This window comes from Ailuropoda melanoleuca, chromosome 4, assembly GCF_002007445.2.
Source record: "Ailuropoda melanoleuca isolate Jingjing chromosome 4, ASM200744v2, whole genome shotgun sequence".
NCBI lineage: Eukaryota > Metazoa > Chordata > Mammalia > Carnivora > Ursidae > Ailuropoda > Ailuropoda melanoleuca.
The window spans coordinates 110599521-110615398 of NC_048221.1; the positions used below are offsets into that span (position 1 = coordinate 110599521).

General features: G+C 40.4%; 1 long non-coding RNA gene across 1 annotated transcript; it reads right to left on the bottom strand.

Moving 5' to 3' along the window:
• Positions 1–6294: 6294 nt before the first annotated feature.
• On the bottom strand, positions 6295–10882 carry LOC109490976. The gene is made up of 3 exons (XR_002144355.2): positions 9800–10882; positions 7996–8136; positions 6295–6353 (listed from the first exon to the last, which is right to left on the bottom strand). It is a non-coding gene; the product is annotated as an uncharacterized LOC109490976 (long non-coding RNA).
• Between the last annotated feature and the right edge of the window lie 4996 nt (positions 10883–15878).

Consider the following 15878-nt stretch of genomic DNA (forward strand, 5'->3'; position numbering starts at 1 on the left):
TTCTGATCCATTTGCTTCCAGTCAGCAACATGGGCCAATAACCATACCCATACTTCTTTCCTACATGTAATAATCAAGCATGATTTATGTCTTTGCTTTCCTTCCCCAATTCCTCTCTCTCTCTGAATTTAATGGGGGGCTAATTCAAGCCATTAGATTTGGGTGAGAAGACCATAGCCTTAGTCAGATCATTGTAGTCTGGATCTAAATGGATCTTTGTTACTCAAACAGTTCCCAAATTTCAGTTAGCTTAATGTAATAAAATGTTTTCACTTCTATCAGTATCCAATGCAGATCATCAGGGGACTCTGCTCCATGAAGTCATTCAAGGATCCAAGCTTCCATCTTGAACTCCACTCTTTTCAGCTAGTGAATAGGAGTAGTAGTGGAAGAACACAAAGGATCGATTAGGAAGCTTTTGTGTTTCAGGCACATAAGTGTGTCTGTCACTTTTATCCATAGTCAGTGGGCCACATCTTAGTTACATACATGACTGCACTTAACTGCAAGGGAGGCTAGGATGTACAGCCTAACTTTGTAACCAGAAGGAAGAGAGAAACATCTTGGTGACAACTAACCAAATAGGTCCTGCCATACTTCCCTTCATAGCTGTTAACAGTTATAACTTGTTATTTATGTGAATGATTATTCAATAAGTGTCTCACCCATTATATTGTATACTACGGGGAGAATTTTACATATAGGAGAGGTAGTACATCGCAGTGGTTAAGATTGCAGGCTCTGAGATCATACTGCTTAGATTCAAATCCCAGTGCTACCCTTTAGTAGCTATGTAACACTGTCCCTGTGCCTCAGCTTTTTCCTCTGTAAAATGAAGATGATACCATTTCTACTTCTTCGAGTTACTGAGAGGATGCAATGAGATAATACATGTAAAACCGTTAGAACAGGGCCCATTATGTTCTAAGTACTTGATAAGTATTAGCTGCTGTTATTATTTTAAGTGGGCTTGTGTGGTGCCTGTTTTTGCTTAAACCATTGTATATTCAGTGCTTATTACAGAGAAGCTGGTCAATAAATATTTATTAATATAGGACAAACATAGAAGAACTCTAAAAACTTGTCAATATGAATACATTATTCAACAACCAATGCCTAACTATTTTAAAGCAACCAGTATTAATTTTTCGGTTTTATATTTATCAAATTAGATCTGACAAACTGTTTAATAATGCCATAATAAAATGGAAGACTGAAAATAAATCCCTCAAAATGAAAACATAACCATGCATTATCATCAAACAAACACACACAAAAATCCAAATATACGATACAATTACCAACTACTAGGTGGTTATTTAGATACTTCAAAGGATTTATCTTTAGATTATTTTCAATTTAGAACTCCCCCTGCCCCTCACTTTGAGCTCCTTAAGTGCAATTTAATTCAGGTAAATAGAAAATATACACCATTTTCCAATTTCATTCATTTTCCTTTGCAAAGGGCTAAGTATAGCTATATCAAATAATACAAGTTTAAAACATTCTCTTTATATGTAGCATCTTGACTCTGTGCATAGTTACCTTCCCCTCTATGTCAAAATGGTTTATGGTGGGAGGAGTTTCAGAATGTTGTTGGGTTTTTTTTTTAAGATTTTATTTACTTATTTGTCAGAGAGAGAGAGAGAGCACAAGCAGGGGGAGCAGCAGGCAGAGGGAAAAGCAGGCTCCCCACTGAGCAAGGAGCCCAATGCAGGACTCGATCCTAGAACCCTGGGATCATAAGCTGAGCCAGATCATGACCTGAGCTGAAGGCAGAGGCTTAACTGATTGAGCCACCCAGGCATCTCAGTTTCAGAATACTTTTAAAGACACACAACACCTATTGTCAAATCCTTGACCTGACTTTTGAAGGAAAATAAAAAATTCTTACACTGGTTTGTTTTGCTCTCATTAGCTAGATGACCTTGAAGGGTAACTGTAAACTCTTTCTGGCTTCTCGACTTTTTCTCTCTCAGTGTTAGTCAAGAATACGTTGTTTGCGGTCTCCTGTGTCGTTGGTGTGGATCCAACAGCTCTTCAAGGAGTCACATTGCATGGGGGTTGAGTTGACGGTTCTTGTGATCTGTAAACCCCCGAGACCAAACTTGAGGGTTTACTTAGGGTTTTCTTTGTGTCCTCTGGGTTTTTCATTTCACTTTGTTTTGGTACCATATCTCCCTATGCTGCCAAATCAATTTCAAAAGTTTAAAACTTTTTCTGATGTCAAGTGGAGAAAAGGAACAGGAAAAAAAAAAACCAAAAGATTTTTACAAAGTAATAAAAGTTAAAACTGAGCTGGGGCGGCCTGGTTGGCACAGCGGTTAAGCGTCTGCCTTCGGCTCAGGGCGTGATCCCGGCGTTGTGGGATCGAGCCCCACGTCAGGCTCTTCCTCTATGAGCCTGCTTCTTCCTCTCCCACTCCCCCTGCTTGTGTTCCCTCTCTCGCTGGCTGTCTCATCTCTGTCGAATAAATAAATAAAATCTTAAAAAAAAAGTTAAAACTGAGCTGTTTAAATGGTGCTGTTTTTACCTGTCTGTTCTTGTCCAAAAGTGGCACATTCCCAAGAAAAGGAAGGCTCCACTTGGTTCCTTAAATTGCCAAAAGCCCCAGCCCAGACTTCACCCCCTACCCCCAAATTCTTGCAACATTTCCCAGCTGGTTGATGCCAAGGCAAAAAGACATCCTTTTAGTGGTTAGATAGGATCAGTTACTTAAATGATTTAATATCAGTGTTGTATTTATGGTTTTGCAATAAAACAACCTTCAGGGAAAAAAAAGTGTCAGTCAAGAATAATGAAGTGTTTTTTGTTTTGCTTTGTTTTTAGTTTTTCTTAGGTATGTTGGGCTTTCCACTCCTTTTATTTTGCTGTATTAAGGTTATTTTAAAGACTAAACACTATAGTCACGTAATTGTGTAGATTGTCTACATGAGCTTATTTGTGATAGAGAACAAAACTTAAATGTTTTTTTTGGGGGGGGCGGAAGTTTATTTTAAGTATATGTTTAACATAAGCAGTGTATGAAAGAGCTCCAAAATCCCTAAGAGGCTAAATGGCAGGGTTGTTTTAGCTTCTAACCATAAAGAATGCCTAGGGCTAACTAAAATGATTGCAAGGAAAAAAACAAAGAGTGTGGGAGGATATACCCCAAAGTGTTAAAAAGTAATTGCCTCTAGGAAATAAAATTGAGTGGGGGAAGGCAAGGGTAGAGAGAGATACAGGGGATTTCACTTTTATATTATTTTAATATCATAAATGTGTTTTAATTTTTAAAAACCATTAAAGATGCAAAAATTTAAAAAAATATGTTGCACACACTCACCCACAAATTGTATCTGTAGAGACTGGTTTAAAATATCATGCTTATTAAATGATTGTTTTACCAAGCTTGGCGTGACTGTTATCTTTTACCTAAAACTTTCCAGACTTACTAACCTCAGAAAAGAATCAAGCAATTAACAGTGCTGTAAATTCTTGGCAAGAGCTTATGTGAATGAAATCTATCCTGTGGGGATCACCAAACATGCCTCACTTAGGGGGAGTTGCTATGTGGATGCATGAGTGAGTGAATGAATATGGACGTAAGTTAATGTTGATAGCTCTGATGGTGCCGTTCATGACAAGCAGAGAAAAGAGACCCAGTGTGGGCTGAGGAGTTAAGTTTTCCCAATGCCAACCTAGGATTTATGTCATGAAGTGGGGCTTGAGGTTCTAGAACCAGCTTCAGAATTTCTATGTGCTAGAGCTTTGCCACATTTACCAGATGCTGGGGAAACCTTAGAAACGATAACTAATAATTTTCATCTGTCCACCATAACTGTACACTTTTCCCCCACAAGGAATTCATAGCAGCTTCTCACAAAATTGAAATTCTGCCGGGAAATACTTTAAAATAGCCATGTTATAGTGGAAAGCTGCCAATCAGGGAAATTCAACTCTCAAAATTAATAACACAGGAAGTTCTCTACTTGCAAATAAAATATTTCCAAAAGGTCATTTGTAAGTCAGCTGTTTGAAATCAGGAACGATGCTGTAAATGATGGTTAGATTGCCAGCCCCCAAAACATGTAGAATGCTGATCCCAACCTGCCTGTGTTAAAACCACATTGATGACAACCTTATTCAAGGTTTTGAATCAGACAGGTCTGTAACTGAATATTGTCCATTATAAGCATCTGTGAGTTGATGTTGCAACCTAAATGCAAATTATAGCAACACCATTCTGACTTTCAAAAAGCTGACTTACAAATGCCCTCGGAGATATATTTTATTACCCCCATTTTTCAGACCAAAAAAATGAGCCTCAGAAGTATACAATTAGAATGTGGGAAAATCAGTGTTTGAACTCCCGTCAGTCTGCATCTGAGGGTCAAGTTCTTTTCACTGCACCAGTTTGCCTCTTAGTCTCATTGAGATTCTCATTGTGGAGATCCTTGAATGCCAAGCTGAGACATCTATCAACAATGTAGTTTTGTCACAGGAAAATAAACCTGTGGGTGGATAAACTGGAGGAAGCATTGCAAGTGGGGAATACAATTAGGAGGCTGTTTCAAGGGAGGGGTCGCTGCGGAAAAGTCCAAGAAGAAAAGAGTGTTAAGGGAAACAATGCATGAATGAACAATAAACAAAACCCTCACAGACCTGGATGACTGCCTCAGAAGCTGAGGGAGAGGAAGGCGTAAAGGAGAGTTTTGAGATGCAGTTCCTAGTGATGGAGAAAATGATTGCATTAAATGCAAATGGAAACTTCGAGAAATGAGGTGATTATAGAAAATAAAATACAGTGATTAACTGCCATATTTCATTGGCTTGCATCAGAATTCCTTTCCTTCTGTGGAAGCTGAAGGGAATTAGAGGTCATTTTTACCATGACTTAGGCCAACTGGAAGCCCCAGCTCAGCTTTTTAAACTAGGGTAAATAACACATAAACTAGCAGTTAGGTACCACACTGGAAGTTAGGTTGAAAAATCGAAGTCCAGCACTGATCGTGGGGGAAGGGGGGGCAGATGGGGGGACAGCCAGCTCCAGGACAGCGTCCTCAACAGATGCCTCCTGTGGGGTGAATTTGGCTGTGCTCTTCGTGCCCTAGACTGCCTGGGTTCCTGCCCGTTTTCCATGCTTGGTCCTCTGGCTTCCCTATCTACCCAGTGAGCCACCTGATACCCTCCCAGTGAATTCATTTTCTGTGTGACTTAGCCAGAGTGGGTTTCTGTTGTTTGTGGTTGAGAATCCTGACTGGTACAAATACTTTTAAACAGTTAGTGCTAGCATCATGCTCAGATGCCCAGATGGAAGCCTCCAGCACACAGTTTGAAATGTGGGACTAGAGTTTAGGAGAGGGCTGGGTCTGGGAATATAGATTTAGGATATTTCTAAACAGAGCCAAAGATGTAAACCATGAGAAATCTTCAAGGGAAAAGATTTGAGAGCGAGAGAGAGAGAGAGAGAGAGAAAAGCAGATTGTAGGACTTGAGGGACCACCAATATTTACTTAGGAGGCAAAAGAATGAGTCAGGGAAGAAGTAGCAACAGTTGTAGTAAGCAAATTAAAACTAGTATCATATTGGGGCACCTGGGTGGCTCAGGTTAAGCGTCTGCCTTCAGCTCAGGTCATGATCCCGGGGTTCTGGGATCGAGTCCCACATCAGGCTCCCTGCTCAGTGGGGAGTCTGCTTCTCCCTCTGCCTCTCTGTCTCTCATGAATAAAATTTTTAAAAAAATCTTAAAAAACAAAATAAAAATAAAAAACATAAACAAACAAAAAAACAACCTAGTGCCGTATCACAGAACCCGAGACTTTAAAAAATGTTGGAAATCAGATGATATTAAATACTAGAGTCCAAGGAAGAGAAGAACTGAGAAAGGGGCACTAGATACAGTGATTAGAAAGTCACTGGTCTTTAGAGAGCTATTTTATCATGATGGTGGGAAAGGATATCAGGTTGTAAGGGGGTGAAGACTGAAAGGGTGGTGTGAACGCAGAAGGAGAAAATACCGGTTATCTTTTAAAAAGTTTGGCAAGATTTTGTTTGTCGTGTTCACTGCTGTTATTTCCAGCTCCTAGAAAAGTACATATGGAAAGTGCTCAATAAATATTTGTTGAGTGAACAAAGAGGAGCAGAAGCAGAAGATTAACTTGAGCTGAAAAATGGTAAAGAGGCACATTTCTAGAAGTGGGGGTACCTGGGGCGCCTGGGTGGCACAGCGGTTAAGCGTCTGCCTTCGGCTCAGGGCGTGATCCCGGCGTTCTGGGATCGAGTCCCAACATCAGGCTCCTCCTCTGGGAGCCTGCTTCTTCCTCTCCCACTCACCCTGCTTGTGTTCCCTCTCTCTCTGGCTGTCTCTATCTCTGTCAAATAAATAAATAAAATCTTTAAAAAAAAAAAAAGGAAGTGGGGGTACCATACCAAGTCTTCTCTCCTCCTTCCTCCTTCAGCTGGAGAACCTGATTTCCTAGACTCTCCACTAGTTACCTACTAGATGCTTCCTCCCCACCCCACACTACTGTCCCCCTTACTCCACTATTCACTTTGTACTGTAAGCTAAATATAATGACCATTCCTTAGCTAACAATTTCTCATCCATCTGAATTTCTTATTGTCCTCAGAAGATAATATTTCTTGGACTAATTTATGTCCTACTCAGAGTAAGTCCAATATTATTCATCCATACTTGTTTTCATACCACAGTAGAACCTCAACGAGCTGTTGCAGATGACCTGATAAAACTAAGTCTGATTAACTATAAGCTTAATTTTATTTTTTTAATTTTTTATTTTTTTTAAAGATTTTTTATTTATTTATTCGACAGAGATAGAGACAGCCAGAGAGAGAGGGAACACAAGCAGGGGGAGTGGGAGAGGAAGAAGCAGGCTCATAGCAGAGGAGCCTGATGTGGGGCTCGACCACAACGCCGGGATCACGCCCTGAGCTGAAGGCAGACGCTTAACCGCTGTGCCACCCAGGCGCCCCTATAAACTTAATTTTAGGTATACCATCAGATGATATCGCAATTGCATATTTTTAGATATTCACTACTCTATGATCCTTTAAAACACCAAAATTTAAATCTAGTTACCAGATGACCAAATATAGTATCAAAACATCGTAAAGAGGGGCGCCTGGGTGGCACAGCGGTTGAGCGTCTGCCTTCAGCTCAGGGCGTGGTCCCGGTGTTGTGGGATCGAGCCCCACGTCAGGCTCTTCTGCTATGAGCCTGCTTCTTCCTCTCCCACTCCCCCCGCTTGTGTTCCGTCTCTCGCTGGCTGTCTCTGTCTCTATCGAATAAATAAATAAAATCTTTAAAAAAAAAAAAACATCGTAAAGAAATCTTATAAAAGCCTACAGGTAAAATGGCCTCTGATTTAAATAACAATAAACATAAAATGTAAGATTTATTTTTTTAAAAAATTTTCTCTCTCCAGATGTCAGAAGTCTATGAGTAAAGAACAAGTACTTAAAAACAGGGGCACCTGGGTGGCTCAGTCAGTTGAGCCTCCAACTCTTGATTTCTGCTCAGGTCATGATGTCAGGGTTGTGGGATCGCTCCCCCCACTCTCATTGGGCTCTGTGCTAGGCGTGGAGCCTGTTTAAGATTCTCTCTCCCCTCTCCTCTCCTCCCTTTGCCCCTCTCCCTGCTGTCTCTCTCTCTCATTTTCAATAAATAAGTAAGTAAATAAATAAATAAAAATAAAAGTTTAAAAAATAAATTATAGGGGTGCTTGGCTGGCTCAGTCAGTGGAGTATGCAAATCTTGATCTTAGGGTTATAAGTTCAAGCCCCATGCTGGATGTAGAGATTACTTACAAAAAAAAAAATCTTAAAAAAAATAAAAAATTGTAACTAGAAATGTAAGAAGTCTACGTGGTTCTTAAATACAATGAAACATTTGGACTATAATAATAAGATTAAAAGCCTGGAGGTTTCCCACCCCTGGTTTATGGATCTTCATAGGTGTAATTAAAGCACAAAAAGGCTTTCCAATGTACTTACGAAGCAGTTTCCTTTTTGCTTGCAGACTTTAGGGAGGTAGTCTTTGAATGCCTATTATTGGTCCATCAGAGGAGTAAGTTGTATGGGTGTTAACTGTATTAATTTGCCTTTAGGCAGTCAGAAATTATTTCTGGAGAAAGACTGGAAGAAATAGGAAATTAATTATTTGCTTTTGATCATGTCATTCCCTTTAGTTTCTTTTCTTGATAATTTTATGTGCATGTGCACACAAACAGAATGCATGCGTGTGCATGTATGCGGGCCTCTGTGTAGGTGGTCAGGAAGCTTTTTGGATCTTTCCTCACCTTCCTCCTAGTCTAAAGCTTGGCTTTGCCCAAACTGAGTGCTTGATCACGGTATGAATGGTCTGTAATGGCAGAGCATTTCCAGTTGCATAGGCCAATGATGGTCATCATCAATGTCCTCCCAGGACAGGGCAGGCTCTTCATTCTTGGGTACCTGGGGCCTTGCACTTAACTGAATGGTCATTTCCAGATAAGGCCTCCCTAGCCATGTCCCCTCAATGTAAACTGTGAAGACTGAAGTTTTGGGAGGATCTATGAATCTAGTAGTCTATGAATGAAAATGAAATGAGATTTCCTCAGACCTAAAACTTTCATTTCAAAATGGCAGCATTTTTACACCAGCCTTTGTGGCAAGATGTGACTCAGGTACACACAGTCCATGGCATAAGATGGGCCACTCTCACACCAAAGCAAGAAGCCATTCCTGTGGAAGTACCCCCAGGATGCTTCCCAGGGCCAAGGGTGTGGGGAAGCCATCTTGTCGTTAGTGCCAAACAATTGTCAGTCTTAGTCATCCAGGATTTTGCACAAAACCAGGCTCACCAAGTTGTCCCAACTGCAGGTCAAGCAACATAGGCAACTAAGGGCAGGAGCAGGCATTTCACAGAGGAAGAAATACAAATCACCAATAATTCTGTATAAGCACAAGAATATTCGATATGTACAAATTAAAATAAAGAGATACCATTTGCCAGAAATCACACTGGGAAAGTTTTTTTTTTTTTTTAATACTATTTAGTATAGATGAAGAGGCAGGTAAACAGGTAGTCTTACACACCACTAACAGATGTGTACGATGGTTAACATTTCTGGAGAGCATGTAAGTAGTATTTATCAAAAGCCCTAAAATGAGATTTACCTTTAACTCAGCAACCTCACCTCTAGGAATGAGCCCAAAGGAAATAATCAGAGCTATCGAGGTATCTACCAAGAAGTGTCCTACAATTTTATTTTTTAATGGTGCCAAATAAAAAACAACTTGCAACAAGAAAAGAGAAGATTACAAAATAATACTGTATGACCTCAGGATCATAAAGAGATGATTGTACGTATATAGATCTATGGATAAAAGAGTGAAAAGGGGCGCCTGGGTGGCTCAGTCGTTAAGCCTCTGCCTTCGGCTCATGGCGTGATCCCGGAGTCCTGGGATCGAGCCCCACATCAGGCTCCTCTTCTGGGAGCCTGCTTCTTCCTCTCCCACTCCCCCTGCCTATGTTCCCTCTCACGCTGGCTGTCTCTGTCAAATAAATAAATAAAATCTTTAAAAAAAAAAAAGAGTGAAAAAATCTACAAGAATGTTAACAGTGGTAATCTCTGAATTCTGAGATTATGGGTGATTTTTATTGTATTCTTTGTACTTTTCTCTATCTCTATAATGCACATGGATTTCTTTGGTAGTCAGCAACAGTGTTGTTAAAAACAAAAGGAAATGTACAGCATTCCAAGCACTAGCCTGGGTTCTTTTATGATTTCATTACAACTCAGAAGCTACAACTAACCTTCTTGCTTAGTTTTCATGTCTGCTCAGTAGAGGAGTTGCGGTGTCAAGTGTTTAAAGTGCAGAACAGAGTTCAAGTGTACTTCCAGAGAACTACTTCCTATGAATTCACGAAGTCAGAGAAATCAAATAGTTTGCATAGGTGTCTTCTTTGACCCACACTTTCCTATTTGGGAGCAGGCTAACAGCGTAGATGTTCCCTCGTAGACTCTGCCCTGCATGTTCCTGTCCACCTGAGGTGCAGGGACTCTGAGCTGCTCATGGTTGTCCTTGAATTGAGCGGTGTACCTAAGGGAGAGCCAGGAGAGTTGATGGGAGCACATTGTGATGTTTCTCTCAAAGACGTGACATCAAATCCTCCCTGAAACCCTTCATGTTCTCACGGACCACATTAGATAATCAATCTGGTCCTGTAAGTGATCTCTTTGCCCCAGTCACATTTTCCCATCAATGTTCCCCATAATGATATTTAAAGTCTTGGTCACTGTAATAAGTATATTACGTAAGACCTAATTGGCATTTACCTAGAGCCAGAATACCTACAGGGGTAAACTTCAGAGAATTGGAGACAAGGTTTTCCCTCAATCACATCACCAGAAGATGGATTATTTCACATTGCCTTCAAAGTAGAAAAGGGAGAATGAAGAATAAGCTCCCTTTAAGGAATCTAGTGAGTTCTCTCTGTAAGGAATATTGATGTTTCCTCACAGCCAACCCTGTAGAGAAAGACTATTGTAACGGTAAAGAAAAGCAATTCTTTTGACATGGAGATTGAGACATATCTTCTTGGTGAAATCCCTTGGTAACAAGCAAATGCCTTCTTGGTGTCTGTGTCTGTCATGTTCAGCATCTTTAAATGAGCACCGTCAATCCCCTGAATGTGCAAGTTACCCCAGGAAGATGTAGTGAAATGGACACTCATACAATTCTGGGGGAAAGGGGGCACGGTGGTTATGGAATCCTTCTGGGTATGATCTTTCTAGTGGACAATCTGTCAATCTCTATAGAAAGCCTAAAACCACTCATACTATTTGCCACAGAAATACAGCTCTGAAAACTTTTTGTGAAAAAAAAAAATATTTTTTAAGTAGGCTCAACTCCCAGCATGGAGCCCAGTACGGGACTTGAACTCATGAGATCAATACCTGAGCTGAGATCAACAGTCAGACACTTAACCAACTGAGCCACCCAGGAGCCCCCAAATTAATTTTTTTAATATGCAAAAAGAATACATAAGAATGTTCATGCAGTATTATTTACAAAAGTGAAAAATGAAAAAAAAAGTCCAGTAATTGGAACTAGTTAAATAAAGCACAGCATAATCAAACCATAGGATACTAAGAGGCCATTATTCATTATATACTTATTATGTACTTGAATAATATTTAAGGATACTAAGAAAGCCTCATGATATAAAGTGAAAAATTATGTACTATAAACCCAATGTAGATATATATTGTATACACACATGCAAACACACAACACACATTTGTTTTATGTACATACACACACACACACACAGAGTGAAAGAGATATTCTCCAGGTTTTCCAGCCTTATTAGATTGCCTTCTCTTCACATATCATGGTTCTACTCTCCATCTCGTATGACTGCAGGAAGTCCAGTCCTCTCTCCGGGTATTTCTGAGACTCTCCAGCAAGTGTTTACATATCCCACAATCTATGCTGGTCACCTGCTCTAGGACTCTTCCCCAATCACCCCTGGACATCTCATAATGGCTTTTCCAGCTGGCCATCACTCTCTAATCTACCTTACCATGAAATGTGAAAACCTTCTTTCTATTACCCAAGGCACAGCTAACATAAGGCTGCAATTTCAACAAACTTTGTGAAGTCTGGAGGATTACATAAGGGAATTACAGTGCAGAGAAAGAAACTTAAAAGTGGAGATCGAATATCACTGCTTCTAAAGTTCCCTTGTAGAACCCTCTCCAGGGGCTCCCTCTGAGCAACCCCTCCCCTCGGCTCTCAGCCCACACAGTGGCGCTGGAGCTTCCCCACCCTCATGGGTGGGGCTCTCCCCTGGTACTCTCGCCCCAACTTCTTTCTTTTTTTTTTAATTTAATTTTTATTTTTTAAAAAATATTTTATTTATCTATTTATTTGAGAGACAGTGAGCCCAGGGGAGGAGCAGAGGGAGAGGGACAAGCAGACTCCACACTGAGTGCAGAGCCTGATGTGGGGCTCAATCCCACAACCCCAAGATCATGACATGAGCGGAAATCAAGAGTCAGTCGCTTAACTGACTGACCACCCAGGAGCCCTTCCAACTTCTTATTTCTGACCATCAACAGAGGAAATAAGACATTGCAACAATCTGGACAGAGATACACCTGCCCCCAATAAAAAATGACTTTTTGTGTGTGGCGGGGTTTTTTTTTTTAGAGATTTTATTATTTGAGAGAGAGCACACGATGGGATGGGGAGGGGCAGAGGGACAGGCAGACTCCCTGCTGAGTGGGGAGCCCAATGTGTGGCTCTATCCCAGGACTCTGAGATCATGAGCTGAGATGAAGTCAGACACTTAACCGATTGAGCCACCCAGGCGCCCCATGGCTTTTTGTGTTATTAAACAGAAGCCTCAGCATCTCCATCTAAAACATCTGTATTTGGATTACTCCACTGGTTCAGGGTGTCCCCAAGAAGGGTCCCCAGGTTGCCACTTCTTTTGGATCCTCAAGAACATAAAAATAGTTGATACTCAAAGATGAAGTCCACCTTCCATCCTTAGAACATTCAAGAAAAAATTTTAGAAATTTGGAATGCAGTTCCAGGTGCATAATAACCACAAACAATAAACAAGTTCTCACTATGTACCAGGTACTACACTACGCACTAAGCATATATGAACTCATTAATCTTCCTGAGACTCCCCTACGGTGAGGGCTATCATTGATATCCCCATGTGGATGGAGAAATGAAAACAGAGGGCTGTTAACTAATTTGCCCAAAGTCACAGAGCCAGAAAGTGGTAAAGCGAGGCTATAGCTAGGTAGTCCCATTCTAGAGATTTAGCCACCCTTAGCTACTATATTGTATTGCCTCACAAGGGAGGCAGGGAAAAAATTGAAAGTAAAGGAGGAAAGAAAATGGTGACTTGATTTTTTTTTTCAAATTGCCCAAAAGGAACTTTATTTTTAGAATTAGGAACTAGAATATATCTATATCATCTATATCTGTATCTGTATCTGTGTCCATGTCTGTCTCCCTGAATGTGTTGGGGAGAGAAACAAAAAGCCACTCTAGGCATTGCGTCTTCGTCTCCATGGTTCACTGACCCCTCCTACTCAACCATGACAGTAGACATCTTTTCTCTAAGAAATGAGGCTCACTTCCTTGAGTAGGCCCCCAGGGGGCTATATTTATACTCTGTGACCTCATGCTTTGGCGTCAGTTGACTGAACTAGGAGACTACCTGACTCACATCAGGCCAGTACAATTTTCTTAAAGATTTCAAACTGGAATTGAGAGCCAGCCAGTCAATCTGGGATAGTCTCTTATACAGAAGACATATAGGGTCAGACGAAGTTAATCCCCAAATTACAGTAGCTTTAGTTTATTTTTCCATAATATCACAGTTCAATGTAGGAAGATGGAGATGGGGAAATGCTATGCTCCACAAATTTTGTCAAGTACACAGGCTCCTTCCATCTAGTGGCTCAACTATTCTCTAAGGCTGTAGTCAAAGGAAGAAGGAGAGGATTGAGGAGTGTGGAGTAGGTTTTTTAGTTGGTCAGGCCTGGAAATCACATGCATCCATTCCGTCCACATTCTAAAGGTTGTAACTTATCAGTTGACCTCAGCTAACTGCAAAGAATACTGGGAAATGTAGTCCAGTCATATGCCCAGAAAGAAGAGAAAATAGGTAGATGATCATCTAGTTAGTCTCTATCACGACATACAAGTTTTGAACTACAGAGTTCGTTGTCTGTCAGCTATATGCATGAAAAAGCTAAGAAAACTGATTTGTAGGAAGATAAGAATGAAGCAAACGTTCATATGGAGGCAAAGATGACATTGGGTGGGGGGGAGAGAGAATTGTATGGTTTCTGGCTTTCTACTTTGTGACACTCCTTTTTTTGTTCTGCTTTGTTCTGTTTTTGTACATACATAATTTTTGTAATAACAGTTTTATTGATATATAATTCACATCCCATAAAATTAAGCCTTTTAAACTATACAATTGAGTGGTATTTAGTATATAGTGCAACCATCATCACTATCTAATTCCAGAGCATTTTTATCTCCCGCAAAAGAAACTCCAGGCTGGCTCAGTTGGTGGAGCAGTCGACTTTTGATCTGAGGGTCATGGGTTCGAGCCCCATGTTGGGCATAGAGATTACTTAAAAATAAAATCTTTAGAAAGAAAGAAAGAAAGAAAAAAAAGAAAGAAAGAAAGAAAGAAAGAAAGAAAGAAAGAAAGAAAGAAAAAGAAAGAAAAAGAAACTCCAGGCCCATTAGCAGTCCCTCCATTTCCCACTCTGCCCAGCCCCTTAGCAACCATTACACTACTTTCTGTGTCTATGGATTTGCCTATCCTAGCCATTTAACATAAAGGGAATCATACAGTATGTGGCCTTTTGTGTCTAGCTTCCTTCACTTATTCAAGGTTCATCCATGTGGTAGTATGTATCAAACTTTATTTCTTTTTATGACTAAAATTCCATTGTATGGCTATATCTATTTATCCATTCATCAGTTGGTGGGCATCGAGTTGTTTCCACTATTTGCCTATTATCAATAATGCTGCTGTGAACATTGATGTACAAATTTTTTGTGTGTACATTCCTTTTCATAGACGTGGAATTGCTGGGTCATCTGGCAACAGCCCTGTGAATTAACATTTTGAGGAACTGACACTAGTTTTTTAAAATTTTGGCTGCCCTTTAGTATCCTTCACATAATTACATGAATTATTTTTTCTTTCTCTTCTTTAATCAACCTGAGTCAGTTTCAAGAGCATAATTTGTAACCTCAAGACCCTTAACAAAGTCACTTACCCCTGTTGCTTCTGGTTTAGACCTTCCTGATTCCTCGGTCCCCTTTTTTTTGGCTCTACTTTTGCCTGCCTTTTTGATAGTGCTTGAGTTTGGCTTTTTTTGGCTACAAGTATCAGGCACTCATTCCAGTTAGCTCAAGTATGTTAAGAAAAATACATGATAAGATAATGGGAGTTTTCAGAAACGCAGGATCAGGAACCATAATGGGCTGGCTTCAGAGAAACCAGTGCTAAAAGCTAGTTCTCAATGTGAGGTGGCAGTCCAGACCTCTCCCATAGAAATTCATAAGTGTCCACAGCATTTCATCATTAGAAATAGAGTTCAGGAAATGGCTAACAGACACATGAAAAAATGTTCAAAATCATTAGCCATCAGGGAAATTCAAATCAACACCACACTATGATACCACCTTACGCCAGTTAGAATGGCAAAAATCAACAAGGCAGGAAACAGCAATTGCTGGAGAAGATGTGGAGAAAGGGGATCCCTCCTACGTTGTTGGTGGGAATGCAGGTTGGTGCAGCCACTCTGGAAAACAGTGTGGAGGTCCCTTAAAAAAGTTAAAAATTGAACTACCCTATGACCCAGCCATTGCACTACTGGGTGTTTACCCCAAAGATACAGACGTAGTAAAGAGAAGGGCCATATGCACCCCAATGTTCATAGCTGCATTGTCCACAATAGCCAAATCATGGAAGGAGCCGAGATGCCCTTCAACAGATGACTGGATTAAGAAGCTGTGGTCCATATATACAATGGAATATTACTCAGCTATCAGAAAGAACGAATTCTCAACATTTGCTGCAACATGGACGGCACTGGAGGAGATAATGCTAAGTGAAATAAGTCAAGCAGAGAAAGACAATTATCATATGATTTCTCTCATCTATGGAACATNGTTATACGCACCTAATGAATCATCGAACCTTGCATCAGAAACCAGGGATGTACTGTATGGTGACTAACATAATGTAATAAAAAAACATTAAAAAAAAAAGGGAAATAGAGTTCAGGGGCGCCTGGGTGGCTCAGTCGTTTAGCATCTGCCTTTGGCCCAGTGCG